The sequence below is a fragment of the Microcaecilia unicolor genome, chromosome 2, assembly GCF_901765095.1.
Source record: "Microcaecilia unicolor chromosome 2, aMicUni1.1, whole genome shotgun sequence".
Lineage (NCBI taxonomy): Eukaryota > Metazoa > Chordata > Amphibia > Gymnophiona > Siphonopidae > Microcaecilia > Microcaecilia unicolor.
Window position 1 is genome coordinate 157,709,658 of NC_044032.1, and position 15,253 is coordinate 157,724,910.

The 15,253-nt window shown below is 46.1% G+C and overlaps 1 protein-coding gene across 3 annotated transcripts in view; it reads left to right on the plus strand.

Annotated features, from left to right (window-relative positions):
* The first annotated feature begins 288 nt into the window (after positions 1 to 288).
* The window catches only part of PAM (peptidylglycine alpha-amidating monooxygenase), a 553,254-nt gene continuing 538,289 nt past the window's right edge, over positions 289 to 15,253 (plus strand). Inside the window, exon 1 of one of the 3 annotated variants that reach the window (XM_030193423.1) lies at positions 289 to 364. The gene's annotated coding sequence lies outside the window, so the exon portion shown is untranslated. Of the gene's footprint in view, positions 560 to 15,253 lie in introns of all 3 variants that reach the window. The other 2 variants (XM_030193421.1, XM_030193424.1) reach the window with 2 other exon arrangements.

The following is a 15,253-nucleotide window of genomic DNA, read 5'->3' on the forward strand; positions in this document are numbered from 1 at the left end:
CTGAACAGTGTGTCATGCTTATCATTTCAGGACAGAGAATAATTAAAACCTCGGCAGCCTTTCTGAAGTGGTGGGACTGGTGGCTAGTGTCCGCTTGCAAGTAGGAAGGGTTACGGCTGCTGCTACTGAGAACTACTGTTGATACTGCATAACAAACCCGGCTGCAAACGAGAACAAGAAGATTAGTTCCCTAGGGTGTGGGGGACACTTTTAAGAGGAGCACCACTGACAGGAAAGTTGAAAAAACAAACAAACTAAAAAAAAAAAAAAAAAAAAAAACACAGCGTGAGGGGGAGGGATCTGCTGTGTGATAGAGGAGGAGAGGGAAAACCCTGGAGAACAGAGGAACCGCGACCAGAGCATGGTAAGAAAATTGTCACAGTAATGTAAGCCTGGAGGAGGGGGGCTGAAAGAAGCAGCACAGAGAAGCTGCAGGAGAAACAAGTTGTGCACCCGAAAGGGGTTGATTTTAATAGGTGGTGCCGGGGAAGGACATAACTTCAAAATCGGGACCTTTGATAACTCTGTTCTCTGGTTTGGAACTTGGTCATAATACAAGGTAAGTACAAAGCAAGTTTGTTTTGAGATTTCATTTGTATTGCACCGTTATTTATGTTCTTAAATTATGCATACAATAATCTGTAAATATTTTTAACTGATGAAACTACTTTATGCTTGGTTACTAAAGAAGAGAATGGAATAAAGAGGCTCTGGTATTCTTTAAGCCACTTGATTCATTGCACACTCAAAGCTGCAGAGTCCTATCTAGTTGTTTCAGGTGACTGCAGTTTATATGAACACTGCTGCTTTTCCTTGCTGGGTCCAGTGGTCGCACTGTGATATCAGCAGGTTCCACTGACCCCAGCCAGAAGGAACATAGGGAAGATTTAGATGTAAGATATGCTCTTGATAGTCCATAATCTAAGAAAATTAAACCTGCAGCTTCAGTTAGCTATGGTCTTAAGGTATGGCAGCTTTGATTTTGTGTTTTGAAATAGTGAGCTATTCTGCTAGACTATAATTTCAGTGTAGGAAGCTTTAGCAGTCTGCCTTATTCTGTTGTCCCAATAGATGAACTGGTGTTCTCCGATGTAATATTTGCAGTTCTTGTTCATAGGTTGGGTTGTTTGAGTCCTGGTAGTGCTTTTACAGTATTATGTCTTAGGTGACTTAAAGATTGTACTATTATATTCCTTAAAAGAGCAACAAACCAAAAAAGTACAAGAGACCTTTAAGGGTGGATGTGTGAATTCAGTATTAATCAGATCTGACATGGTTCGTGTTTCAGCGAAGCTGCCTACGTCAGGGGTCTTGCAATAGTCGCAAAATCCAAAAGTCTCAAACAATAAGTGGAGATTGCTAAATCTGGATTCTCCAAAAAGACACTGACAAATGGCATGGAACAAAAATAAAAGTGCTATAAATACTCTCACACAGTAAAACGTGACCATTGCATGACCCTGTGTCTGGTCTGATTAATATAATACTGAGTTGACGGCTCCACCCTTGAAGGCTTCTTGTACTTTTGGTTTGTTGCTCTTTTGGGTGTGCTACAGATTCCCTCTCCTACAGTTTGACTATTATATTCCTTAATTTTTGTAGTGGAAAGTTGCCTGGGGAGGTCCTGCCGCATTCCTTGCCCCACCCAGTGTTCCAGATTTGCAAATCAAGACTCTGGTAATCATACCAGAGGGAAAGCCTCGCATACACATTTTTTTTGTGTGTACATCACTGGGTTAAAGCATTACTTTATGTCATAAAACTGTTTGTTACTTCAGCCTAGCTGGACAGTGTGAAAGCATTTCAGGATAAAGAATAGGTAAAGCAAACCTCAGTGCTGCCTTTTCATCAGTTGCGTTGGTGCTGTTTGAGTCCTGGCATTAGGGTCTTTAAAAATGTACTTAAAATCTAATTCAAAATTATATTCCTTTTATAATTTTTGTGGTGGAAAGTTGCCGAGGTAGGCCCTGGTGTCCCAGATTGCAAACCAAAAACTGGTATCCTTAATTTAAGAGCCTGGTGACAAAACCACTTTTAGTTTATAAAACTGAGGTACAGAAATGAGCAGGCAGTGAAAGGTGAAGAGCTCTTGTGATGCTAATGATTTTGAATGTGTGTGGCAAGATTAGCTGGAACTCTCTCACCTGGATTGTTGGCTGCAGTTGCAACATTCAGATTCTGGATTATTGTGCAGGTACACCTTGCACCTCCACTCCTGGAAAGTCTTTTCCTTTTTTTTTTTTTTTTTTTGAAGGGGGAGGTGGAGTCTCCATGGGTCACTGTAGTTCCATAGACATATTTCTCCCATTTTGTTGTGCAGTTGAGGGCCTTTCTGCAAATCTTTTTTTAAATTTGTGTTTATAAATTTCTAGACATAATAGCTCAAGGATAACAGCAGTACCTATAGCGAAACCCATAAGATTCATAAACTCAAAATTTGAATAAGAAAAGATATTTAAAAAAAGTACAAGAAAGTAAAATAAACATTTAAATGGCAATAGGTTTTTTAGACCACAGTACAGAAAATGGCAGACAAATTATTTTCCATTATAGACAACTTTATGTCGGGGAAGATGTGGGAGAGATACCAATGCCAGAAATAGTATTCAATGCTGATGAGTCAGAGAAACTGAAACAAATCTCTGTAAACATGGAAAATGTAATGTGGTAATTTGACAAATTTCTGAGAAGTTCTGAGAGAAGAGGACATTTCTCTGGTAAGTGAACGCTACTTTGCTTGTGCTTTGGGAACTTAAAGATTGGGGTTTAAAGGAGGAATTGTAGGTTAGTGTTAGGCAAACTTAAAAAGCAAATTTCAACAGCTAACAGAAAACAGCTAATCTCCATAGTCTTTTCCACTTAGTTTTAAAAGCCTTGTACCACAGCATTATCAGATAGAATCTAACAACCACTGCAGGATCTAATTTAGTATTAAGGGTGAATAAAAAGAGAGAGAGGGGGGGGAAAAGCAAGCAGGGCCTAGTTTAGAGGAATAAAAAGAGAGAGAGAGAGAGAGAAAAGCAAGCACCATTAACTAGTTGCCATAGTGTATAAACCCCTTCCCCACAGTTTTAAACTGAACTTTTCTCTAGAAATAGGCATTTTCCACATAGTTTTAAACTGAAACTTTTCTAGAGGTAGGAACTCCTTTGTTCTAAACGGCAGTTACTTTTCTTTTCCTTGGCTGCTGGAGAGTTAGCTCATCCAGTGACCTAGTTTTAAACTGAAACCTTTTCTAGAGGTAGGAACTCCTTTGTTCTAAACGGCAGTTACTTTTCTTTTCCTTGGCTGCTGGAGAGTTAGCTCATCCAGTGACCTAGTTTTAAACTGAAACCTTTTCTAGAGGTAGGAACTCCTTTGTTCTAAACGGCAGTTACTTTTCTTTTCCTTGGCTGCTGGAGAGTTAGCTCATCCAGTGACCTAGTTTTAAACTGAAACCTTTTCTAGAGGTAGGAACTCCTTTGTTCTAAACGGCAGTTATTTTTCTTTACCTTGGCTGCTGGAGAGTTAGCTCATCCAGTGACCTCAATTAAGTGATAATTAAGGTGTGGGGGAAGTAGAATACTTGCATAGGTTGCTCAAAAGAGGCCCCTTAGATTCAAAAGTATATAAAGAGGGAAGGTCCCACTGAACTTTCTTTCTGAGAAGTTCTGAGAGAAGAGGACATTTCTCTGGTAAGTGAACGCTACTTTGCTTGTGCTTTGGGAACTTAAAGATTGGGGTTTAAAGGAGGAATTGTAGGTTAGTGTTAGGCAAACTTAAAAAGCAAATTTCAACAGCTAACAGAAAACAGCTAATCTCCATAGTCTTTTCCACTTAGTTTTAAAAGCCTTGTACCACAGCATTAACAGATAGAATCTAACAGCCACTGCAGGATCTAATTTAGTATTAAGGGTGAATAAAAAGAGAGAGAGAGGGGGGGAAAAGCAAGCAGGGCCTAGTTTAGAGGAATAAAAAGAGAGAGAGAGAGAGAAAAGCAAGCACCATTAACTAGTTGCCATAGTGTATAAACCCCTTCCCCACAGTTTTAAACTGAACTTTTCTCTAGAAATAGGCATTTTCCACATAGTTTTAAACTGAAATTTTTCTAGAGGTAGGAACTCCTTTGTTCTAAACGGCAGTTACTTTTCTTTTCCTTGGCTGTTGGAGAGTTAGCTCATCCAGTGACCTAGTTTTAAACTGAAACCTTTTCTAGAGGTAGGAACTCCTTTGTTCTAAACGGCAGTTACTTTTCTTTTCCTTGGCTGCTGGCTGCTGGAGAGTTAGCTCATCCAGTGACCTAGTTTTAAACTGAAACCTTTTCTAGAGGTAGGAACTCCTTTGTTCTAAACGGCAGTTATTTTTCTTTACCTTGGCTGCTGGAGAGTTAGCTCATCCAGTGACCTCAATTAAGTGATAATTAAGGTGTGGGGGAAGTAGAATACTTGCATAGGTTGCTCAAAAGAGGCCCCTTAGATTCAAAAGTATATAAAGAGGGAAGGTCCCACTGAACTTTCTTTCTGAGAAGTTCTGAGAGAAGAGGACATTTCTCTGGTAAGTGAACGCTACTTTGCTTGTGCTTTGGGAACTTAAAGATTGGGGTTTAAAGGAGGAATTGTAGGTTAGTGTTAGGCAAACTTAAAAAGCAAATTTCAACAGCTAACAGAAAACAGCTAATCTCCATAGTCTTTTCCACTTAGTTTTAAAAGCCTTGTACCACAGCATTAACAGATAGAATCTAACAGCCACTGCAGGATCTAATTTAGTATTAAGGGTGAATAAAAAGAGAGAGAGAGGGGGGGAAAAGCAAGCAGGGCCTAGTTTAGAGGAATAAAAAGAGAGAGAGAGAGAGAAAAGCAAGCACCATTAACTAGTTGCCATAGTGTATAAACCCCTTCCCCACAGTTTTAAACTGAACTTTTCTCTAGAAATAGGCATTTTCCACATAGTTTTAAACTGAAATTTTTCTAGAGGTAGGAACTCCTTTGTTCTAAACGGCAGTTACTTTTCTTTTCCTTGGCTGTTGGAGAGTTAGCTCATCCAGTGACCTAGTTTTAAACTGAAACCTTTTCTAGAGGTAGGAACTCCTTTGTTCTAAACGGCAGTTACTTTTCTTTTCCTTGGCTGCTGGCTGCTGGAGAGTTAGCTCATCCAGTGACCTAGTTTTAAACTGAAACCTTTTCTAGAGGTAGGAACTCCTTTGTTCTAAACGGCAGTTATTTTTCTTTACCTTGGCTGCTGGAGAGTTAGCTCATCCAGTGACCTCAATTAAGTGATAATTAAGGTGTGGGGGAAGTAGAATACTTGCATAGGTTGCTCAAAAGAGGCCCCTTAGATTCAAAAGTATATAAAGAGGGAAGGTCCCACTGAACTTTCTTTCTGAGAAGTTCTGAGAGAAGAGGACATTTCTCTGGTAAGTGAACGCTACTTTGCTTGTGCTTTGGGAACTTAAAGATTGGGGTTTAAAGGAGGAATTGTAGGTTAGTGTTAGGCAAACTTAAAAAGCAAATTTCAACAGCTAACAGAAAACAGCTAATCTCCATAGTCTTTTCCACTTAGTTTTAAAAGCCTTGTACCACAGCATTAACAGATAGAATCTAACAGCCACTGCAGGATCTAATTTAGTATTCCCACCCACCCACCCCTAGGACAACTCCTCATTTATAGTCAGTTATTGTAATTAGGGTAACAAGTAAGGAGTGCTCTTATAGAGTTTTAAATACATTTCATTACCATCTAAGAAGGAAATACTATATAAAGAGTAGTTACTCACCTGTAACAGGTGTTCTCCGAAGACAGCAGGCAATATATTCTCACTGATGGGTGACGCCACGTCGGCCCGGAGGACTTTCCAGCAAAGTCCATGACAAAGTCTAAAATGTCCCCCGTCGTGCGGGCGGATGCAGTGCGCATGCGCGCGTCCACTTTCCCGCCCGCCGCGCGGGCACATTCCTCAGTTAATTACAAGAATTAGAGGAATACAACTCCAAAGGGGAGGTGGGAGGGTTGTGAGAATATATTGCCTGCTGTCTTCGGAGAACACCTGTTACAGGTGAGTAACTACTCTTTCTCCAAAGACAAGCAGGCCAATATTCTCACTGATGGGGTATCCCTAGCCCCCAGGCTCACTCAACACAACAAAGAATGGTCAATTGGGTCCTGCAACGGCGAGGACAAAAAACAAAATTGACCTGAAACCAAATTCAACTATTGAGAGTGCAGCCTGGAACAGAATAAACATGGGCCTAGGGGGGTGGAGTTGGATTCTAAACCCCAAACAGACTCTGCAGCACCGACTGCCCAAACCGACTGTCGCGTCGGCTATGCTGCTGAAGGCAGTAATGTGATGTGAATGTGTGGATCGAAGCCCACGTCGCAGCTTTGCAAATCTCTTCTATGGTGGCTGACTTTAGATGAGCCACCGACGCAGCCATGGCTCTAACATTATGAGCCGTGACATGACCGTCCAAAGTCAGCCCGGCTTGGGCGTAAGAGAAGGAAATGCAATCTGCTAGCCAATTAGAGATGGTGCGTTTTCCGACAGCAACTCCCCTCTTGTTGGGATTAAAAGAAACAAACAGATGGGCGGACTTTCTGAAGGGGCGCGTCCGCTCCACGTAACAGGCCAGTGCTCTTTTACAGTCCAAAGTGTGCAACTTGCTTTCGCCCGGGCTCAAGTGAGGAGGGGGAAAGAATGTTGGCAAGACAATTGACTGGTTCAGATGGAACTCCGACACCACCTTCGGTAGAAACTTTGGGTGGGTGCGGAGGACTACTCTGTCATGATGAAAGACAAGGAAAGGTGCATGAACTACCAGGGCTTGAAGCTCACTGACCCTACGAGCTGAAGTAACAGCCACCAAGAAAATGACCTTCAAGGTCAAGTACTTCAGATGGCAGGAATCCAGTGGCTCGAAAGGAGTTGTCATCAGCTGGGTGAGAACGACATTGAGATCCCATGGCACTGGAGGAGGTTTGATAGGGGGCTTTGACAAAAACAAACCTCTCATGAAACGCATGACTAAAGGCTGTCCAGAAATCGGCAAGCCATCAACATGTGAATGATAAGCACTGATAGCGCTAAGGTGAACCTTGACCGAGTTAGTCTTAAGACCAGACTCGGATAAATGCAGAAGGTACTCAAGCAATGTCTGTGCAGGACAAGAGAAAGGGTCTAGACCGTTACTGTCACACCAGACGGCAAACCTCCTCCATTTAAAGGAGTAACACTTATGTGTGGAATCTTTCCTGGAAGCAAACAGAACTCTGGAGACACCCTCAGAGAGACCAAAGGAGGCAACCTCTATGCTCGCAACATCCAGGCCGTGAGAGCTAGAGAACGGAGGTTGGGATGTAGAAGCGCCCCCTCGTTCTGAGTAATGAGGGTCGGAAAACAATCCAATCTCCATGGCTCTTCTGACGAAAGTTCCAGAAGAAGGGGAAACCATATCTGGCGGGGCCAAAAAGGCGCTATCAGAATCATGGTTCCCTGGTCCTGCTTGAGTTTCAGGAGAGTCTTCCCCACTAAAGGGATGGGAGGATAAGCGTACAGGAGTCCTGTCCCCCAAAAAAGGAGGAAGGCATCCGACGCTAGTCTGCCGTGGGCCTGGAGTCTGGAACAGAATTGAGGAACCTTGTGAGTGTCCTGGGAAGCAAAAAGATCTATCGATGGAGTTCCCCAAACTCGAAAGATCTTTTTGGCAATAGTCATGTTCAAGGACCACTCGTGAGGCCGCATAACTCTGCTCAGCCTGTCGGCCAGACCATTGTTTACACCGGCTAGATAAGTGGCTTGGAGAAACATTCCGTTTTGATAGGCCCATAGCCACATCTGCACGGCCTCCTGGCACAGAGGACGGGATCCGGTACCCCCTTGCTTGTTGGTGTAATACATCGCCACTTGATTGTCTGTCTGAATGAGAACAATTTTGTTGGCTAGCCGATCTCTGAAGGCCCTCAGAGCGTTCCAGATCGCTCGCAATTCCAGGAGGTTGATCTGGAGATGCTTCTCCTGAAGAGACCAAGCTCCTTGAGTGTGAAGCCCATCTACATGCGCTCCCCACCCGAGGAGGGATGCATCCGTCGTCAGCACTTTTTGAGGCTGAGGAATTTGGAATGGGCGTCCCAAGACCAGATTGGATCGAATGGTCCACCAACTGAGGGAATTTCGAAAATTGGTGGACAGTCGGACAACATCCTCTAGATTCCCTGTGGCTTGAAACCACTGAGAAGCTAGGGTCCATTGAGCCGATCTCATGTGTAGACGTGCCATGGGTGTCACATGAACTGTGGAGGCCATGTGGCCAAGCAATCTCAACATCTGCCGAGCTGTGACCTGCTGAGATGCTTGCACTTTGGAAACCAGAGACAGAAGTCTGTCTGCCCTGGGTCCTGGGAGATAAGCACAAGCTGTCTGTGTGCACAACAGAGCTCCTATGAATTCCAATTTTTGCACAGGGACGAGATGGGACTTGGGGTAATTGATGACAAAGCCCAGCATCTCTAGCACCTGAATAGTCATCCGCATAGACTGCAAAGTTTCTTGCGGGGAGGTGTTCTTCACCAGCCAATCGTCCAGATAAGGGAACACATGCACTCCCAGTCTGCGTAGCGACGCTGCCACAACTGCCAGGCACTTTGTAAAAACCCTGGGTGCAGACGCCAAGCCAAAAGGCAAAACACAGTACTGAAAGTGCTGTGTTCCCAGCCGAAACCGAAGATACTTCCTGTGGGCTGGAAGTATCGGTATGTGAGTGTAAGCATCCTTCAAGTCCAGAGAGCATAGCCAATCGTTTTTCTGAATCATGGGAAGAAGAGTGCCCAGGGAAAGCATCCTGAACTTTTCTTTGACCAGATATTTGTTCAGGGCCCTTAGGTCTAGGATGGGACGCATCCCCCCTGTTTTCTTTTCCACAAGGAAATACCTGGAATAGAATCCCAGCCCTTCCTGCCCTGGTGGTACGGGCTCGACCGCATTGGCGCTGAGAAGGGCGGAGAGTTCCTCTGCAAGTATCTGCTTGTGGTAGGAGCTGAAAGACTGAGCTCCTGGTGGGCAATTTGGAGGTTTGGAAATCAAATTGAGGGTGTACCCGCACCGGACTATTTGAAGAACTCACTGGTCGGAGGTTACGAGAGGCCACCTTTGGTGAAAAAATTTTAACCTCCCCCCGACCGGCAGATCGTTCGGCACAGGTACTTTGACTTCGGCTATGCTCTGCTGGAGCCAGTCAAAAACCCGTCCCTGGTTTTTGCTGGGGAGCTGCAGGGGGCTGCTTCGGTGCCCGCTGCTGACGAGAGCGAGCGGGCTGGGGTCGAGCCTGAACCGGCTGACGGGAATAAGGAGTGTATTTTCGGTTCCTAGAAGCGAAAGGAGCACTTCTTTTTCCCTTAAAAAACTTCCTAGCAGTGGAAGTGGTTGCAGAAGGCGCCCGGCGGGAGAGAGAATCCATAGCGTTGTCACGCTGGTAGAGATGATCAATCATCTCTTCAACCTTCTCTCCAAAAAGGTGATCCCCCCGGCATGGGATATCTGCTATTTTCCGCTGAGTTCTTTCCTCCAGGTTAGAGGCACGCAGCCATGAGAGCCTGCGCATCGCTATACCTTGAGCGGAAAAGCGAGATGTCACATCGCAAGTGTCAAAAATGCCCCTGGACAGGAACTTGCGACGCCTTCTGCTGCCTGATCACTTGGCGAAAGGGTTCAGCTTTCTCCTCAGGGAGTGTATCTACTAAACTCTCAAGTTGCCTCACAGAGTTCCGTAAATGCACACTCGTGAAGAGTTGGTAAGACTGGATTTTGGAAGCGAGCAGACCAGCCTGATACGCCTTCCTCCCAAAAGAGTCCAGAGTTGCATATTCTCGCCCCGGGGGCACCGAGGAGAAATTTCTGGAACTCTTGGCTCTTCTGAGGGCAGAATCCACCACCGCTGAATCATGAGGCAATTGGGTCTGCATGAGACTGGGTTCCCCGTGGATCCTATATTGGGACTCAGCTTTCTTAGGGACGGTTGGACTTGAAAAAGGCTTCTCCCAGTTCCTTAGCATAAGTTCCTTAAGAGTCTCATGAAAAGGAACTGTGGCAGAAGATGAAGGTGGAGATGGATAGTCCAGAACCTCAAGCATTTTGGCTCTGGGCTCGTCCACAATTTCCACGGGAAAGGGGATGGCCTCAGACATCTCCCGAACAAAAGATGAAAAAGACAAGCTCTCGGGAGGAGACAGCTGCCTTTGTGGCGAGGGAGTGGAGTCAGATGGAATGCCTTGAGAATCCTCGCCAGAGAACTCCCCATGCATTCCTTCATCATCCTCGGATGAGGTACCATCAGATGGGGCTAAAAGCTCAGACAGAGCCGCCCGAATCTGAGCCCGTCTCGACAAAGAGGCTTGATGGCCTCTATGATGGTGCCGAGAAGTTGATGGTCCCTGAGGCTCCGGGGAAGCTTCCTGCTCCGATGCCTCGGGAGAGTCAACTTGGGAGGTCAAAGGCACCGGCACCGGAGACGGCACCGGTGAGACAGACCTCACCACAGGCTGAAGGCCTGATGCAGGAACATCCGGCATCGGCAATGTCGACACCTTCGACGCCGTCGGCACCGGTGCCTCTGAAAGCATCGACACCGGCCCCGTCGACGCCGTCGGCACCGACAACCTCGATGCCGACTGCCACTGCTGCATCATGTTCAAGAAAAAAGGGAACATGGCCTGCATACTCTCATCCACAGCTGGAGTCGGAAAAGGCTGCGGGGTCGGTTGAGGTGCCAGAGGCAAAGTCTGCTGAGGTTGGGGAGTGGGGACTCGGCTGCCAGCGACCCCACGCGTCGGAACCTCAGTAATAGAGGGAGAGCGATCCTCTTGGCACCGACGCTTCTCGGGTATCGAGTGCATCGATGACCCGGAGCTCCCGGTGCCGTGTCTCGAAGGAGATCGACGACGATGCTTCTTGGCCTTCGCCCGACGCATGTCATCGAGACTCCTCGGCACCGGAGAGGAGGACGTGGAATCCACACGTCTCCTCGGGGCCGGGTCCGACGCAGGACGGTCCCGGGGGGCCTGCACAGCAGGAGGCGCCGAGGCGGGTGGAGACCCACTCGATGCATCACTGCTCCCAGCGTGCATGGGTCTAAAGGCAGCCTGTCCCCTGTCTCCCGGTGCCGACGCCTCCTTCGACGTCGACTTCGACGACGTCGGCCCCGAAGACATCATCCTCGACGGCACCGACTTCACCGGCACCGACTTGCCCGGCGCCGGTTTGGAGGGCGCCGACTTAGACGACGTCGACAGCGCCGACGCCGAAGCACCGGGCCCAAAAATCTTCTCTCTCTGGGCGTCTCGAGAGAGCAGTGTCCGCTTCCTCATGGCGAGACACAATTTACAACTCTCCAAGCGGTGGTCCGGCCCAAGGCACTGAATACACCACGAGTGTGTATCAGTGCCAGAGATGGCCCGATGGCAGCGGGCACAAGGCTTGAAGCCGCTGGGCGTCTTCGTTGACATCTCGGGAAAAATTGTCCCTGCCAAATCAAAAGACGCGATTGTGTCTAGAAAAATAATGACACAGAAAAACAAAAGAAAAAGACGGGAAAAAATACCCGACCGAGCGATTTAAATAAAATCGCAGACTAAAATAAAGGAAACTTAATAAACGAAAACAATCTAAGATAACAAAAAAAGGATACTTCGCTTTTTTCTTCTTTCTTCACCTCCGGGCACAGGAGGAACACGAAGACGAGATCGTCGAGCTCCGTGTCACCTCAGACGCGGAGAAGAAAAAACTGAGGAATGTGCCCGTGCGGCGGGCGGGAAAGTGGACGCGCGCATGCGCACTGCATCCGCCCGCGCGACGGGGGAAATTTTAGACTTTGTCATGGACTTTGCTGGAAAGTCCTCCGGGCCGACGTGGCGTCACCCATCAGTGAGAATATTGGCCTGCTTGTCTTTGGAGAAATCATACAATACACTATATAAAGTAAAAGACACTTTTATATTAGGCCAATATCCTTAATACTGTAGCAAGTTTTAAAATATTGGAAAACTCAAAAACACTAAGATGGAGTCAGCAGTCCAGCAGCGAGAGGGGTGCTATCCAGTCTTTTGCATTGAGTGTCACATGTATGATTATCTCCCAGTTGGTGAGATGTCATATGTTTGCGCCCGATGCAAAGAGCTCCTAGCTCTTAGAGAACGTGTCCGTTCTCTTGAGGCTAGAGTAGCAGACTTGGTGGAACTGAGGGAGACAGAGAGGTACATAGAGGAGACCTACAGGGATGTTGTAGAGAGGTCCCACCTCCAGTCTAGTAGCCCTTGTGCTACCTTGGAGGAGGGAGGTCTCCTAGAAGGAGAGCATCACCCTGGTGAAGTAGGAAGTACTCCTGTAGCCAGGACCTGCCCACCAGGGGATGTACTATCCTCTCGCACTGAGGATATGTCTCCAAGTGCTGCCTGGGAGGGAAAGGTTAGGACAGCTGTTGTAGTTGGTGATTCTATCATTAGGCATATAGATAGCTGGGTGGCTGGTGGACGTGAGGATCGCCTGGTGACTTGCCTGCCTGGTGCGAAGGTGGCGGACCTCACGCGTCACCTAGATAGGATTTTAGATAGTGCTGGGGAGGAGTCCGCTGTCTTGGTACATGTGGGTACCAATGACATAGGAAAATGTGGGAGAGAGGTTCTGGAAGCCAAATTTAGGCTCTTAGGTAGAAAGCTCAAATCCAGATCCTCTAGGGTAGCATTTTCTGAAATGCTACCTGTTCCACGTGCAGGGCCCAAGAGACAGACAGAGCTCCAGAGTCTCAATGCGTGGATGAGACGATGGTGCAGGGAGGAGGGTTTTAGATTTGTTAGGAACTGGGCAACATTCTGGGGAAGGGGGAGCCTATTCCGAAAGGATGGGCTCCACCTTAACCAGGGTGGGACCAGGCTGCTGGCGTTGGCATTTAAAAAAGAGATGGAGCAGCTTTTAAACTAGAAATGGGGGGGAAGGCCGACAGTCGCTCAAAAGCGCATGGTTCGGGAAAAGGTATCTTGCAAAGATACCTCACAAACAGGGAAGATAGGGTTTCTGGATAGTGAGGTTGCACAACAGACCGTGGTAGGCCAGGTGCCCTTAAATACAACTAAAGATCAGACAAAAGATGTCAAATCAATAGTGTCAGGTACTAAGCATCATGCAAATAAGAACAACAAACATACTCTGAAATGTCTATATGCAAATGCTAGGAGTCTAAGAAATAAGATGGGAGAGTTGGAATATATTGCACTAAATGAAAAATTGGATATAATAGGCATTACTGAGACCTGGTGGAAGGAGGATAACCAGTGGGACACTGTCATACCGGGGTACAAAGTATATCGTAATGATAGGGTGGACCGGACTGGTGGAGGGGTAGCATTGTATATTAACGAGAGCCTTGACTCAGATAGATTACAAATTCAGCAGGACACAAATCACACCTTTGAATCACTGTGGGTTGAAATTCCATGTATAAAAGGGAAAAAAATGGTGATAGGAGTGTACTACCGTCCGCCTCGCCAGGATGAGCAGGTAGACACAGAAATGATAAAAGAAATCAGAGACACGAACAAAATGGGCAATGTGATAATAATGGGTGACTTCAATTATCCAAATATAAACTGGGTAAATGTAACATCGGGACACACTACAGAGATACAATTCCTTGATGAAATCAAGGACAGCTTTATGGAGCAACTGGTGCAGGAGCCGACGAGAGAAGGAAAAATTCTAGACTTGGTCCTTAGTGGAGCGCATGATCTGGTGAGGGACGTTATGGTACTGGGGCCGCTTGATAACAGTGACCATAATATGATCAGTTTTGACATTGACCTTGAAGTAACTGTACACAGAAAGTCAAATACGTTAGCATTTAACTTTAAAAAAGGAGACTATGATAAAATGAGAAGAACGGTAAAAAAAAAACTTAGGGGGGCAACTGAGAGAGTAAAAACTGTACAACAGGCGTGGACGCTGTTCAAAAATACCATCCTGGAGGCCCAGGCCATACATATTCCGCGAATTAGAAAAGAAAGACGGAAGTCCAAAAGACACCCGGCCTGGTTGAAAAGTGAGGTGAAGGAAGCTATTAGGGCTAAAAGAAACGCCTTCAGAAAATGGAAGAAGGAACCGTCTGAAAATAACAAGAAACAGCATAAGGAGTGTCAAAGCAAATGCAAGGCGCAGATTAAGAAGGCCAAGAGGGAGTATGAAAAAAAGGTAGCATTAGAGGCAAAAAAACATAGTAAAAAATGTTTTCGGTATATTAAAAGCAGGAAGCCGGCAAAAGAATCAGTTGGGCCGCTGGATGACCGAGGGGTAAAAGGGGCGATCAAGGAAGACAAAGACGTAGCGGAGAGACTGAATGAATTCTTTGCTTCGGTCTTCACCGAGGAAGATTTGGGTGGGATACCGGTGTCGGAAATGGTATTTCAAGCGGACGAGTCGGAGAAACTTACTGACTTCACGGTAAACCTGGAGGACATAATGGGGCAGTTCGGCAAACTGAAGAGTAGCAAATCTCCTGAACCGGATGGTATTCATCCTAGAGTACTGATAGAACTGAAAAACGAGCTTGCGGAGCTACTGCTAGTGATATGCAACTTATCCTTAAAATCGAGCATGGTACCGGAAGATTGGAGGGTGGCCAATGTAACGCCCATTTTTAAAAAAGGCTCCAGGGGAGATCCGGGAAATTATAGACCGGTGAGTCTGACGTCGGTGCCGGGGAAATGGTAGAGGCTATTATTAAAAACAAAATTACAGAGCACATCCGAGGACATGGATTACTGAGACCAAGTCAGCATGGCTTTTGTGTGGGGAAATCTTGCCTGACCAATTTACTTCAATTCTTTGAAGGAGTGAACAAACATGTGGACAAAGGGGAGTCGGTTGATATTGTGAATCTGGATTTTCAAAAGGCATTTGACAAGGTACCTCATGAAAGGCTACAGAGGAAATTGGAGGGTCATGGGATAGGAGGAAATGTCCTATTGTGGATTAAAAACTGGTTGAAGGATAGGAAACAGAGAGTGGGGTTAAATGGGCAGTATTCACAATGGAGAAGGGTAGTTAGTGGGGTTCCTCAGGGGTCCGTGCTAGGACCGCTGCTTTTTAATATATTTATAAATGATTTAGAGATGGGAGTAACTAGCGAGGTAATTAAATTTGCTGATGACACAAAGTTATTCAAAGTCGTTAAATCGCGACAGGATTGTGAAAAATTACAAGAGGACCTTACGAGACTGGGAGACTGGGCGGCTAAAT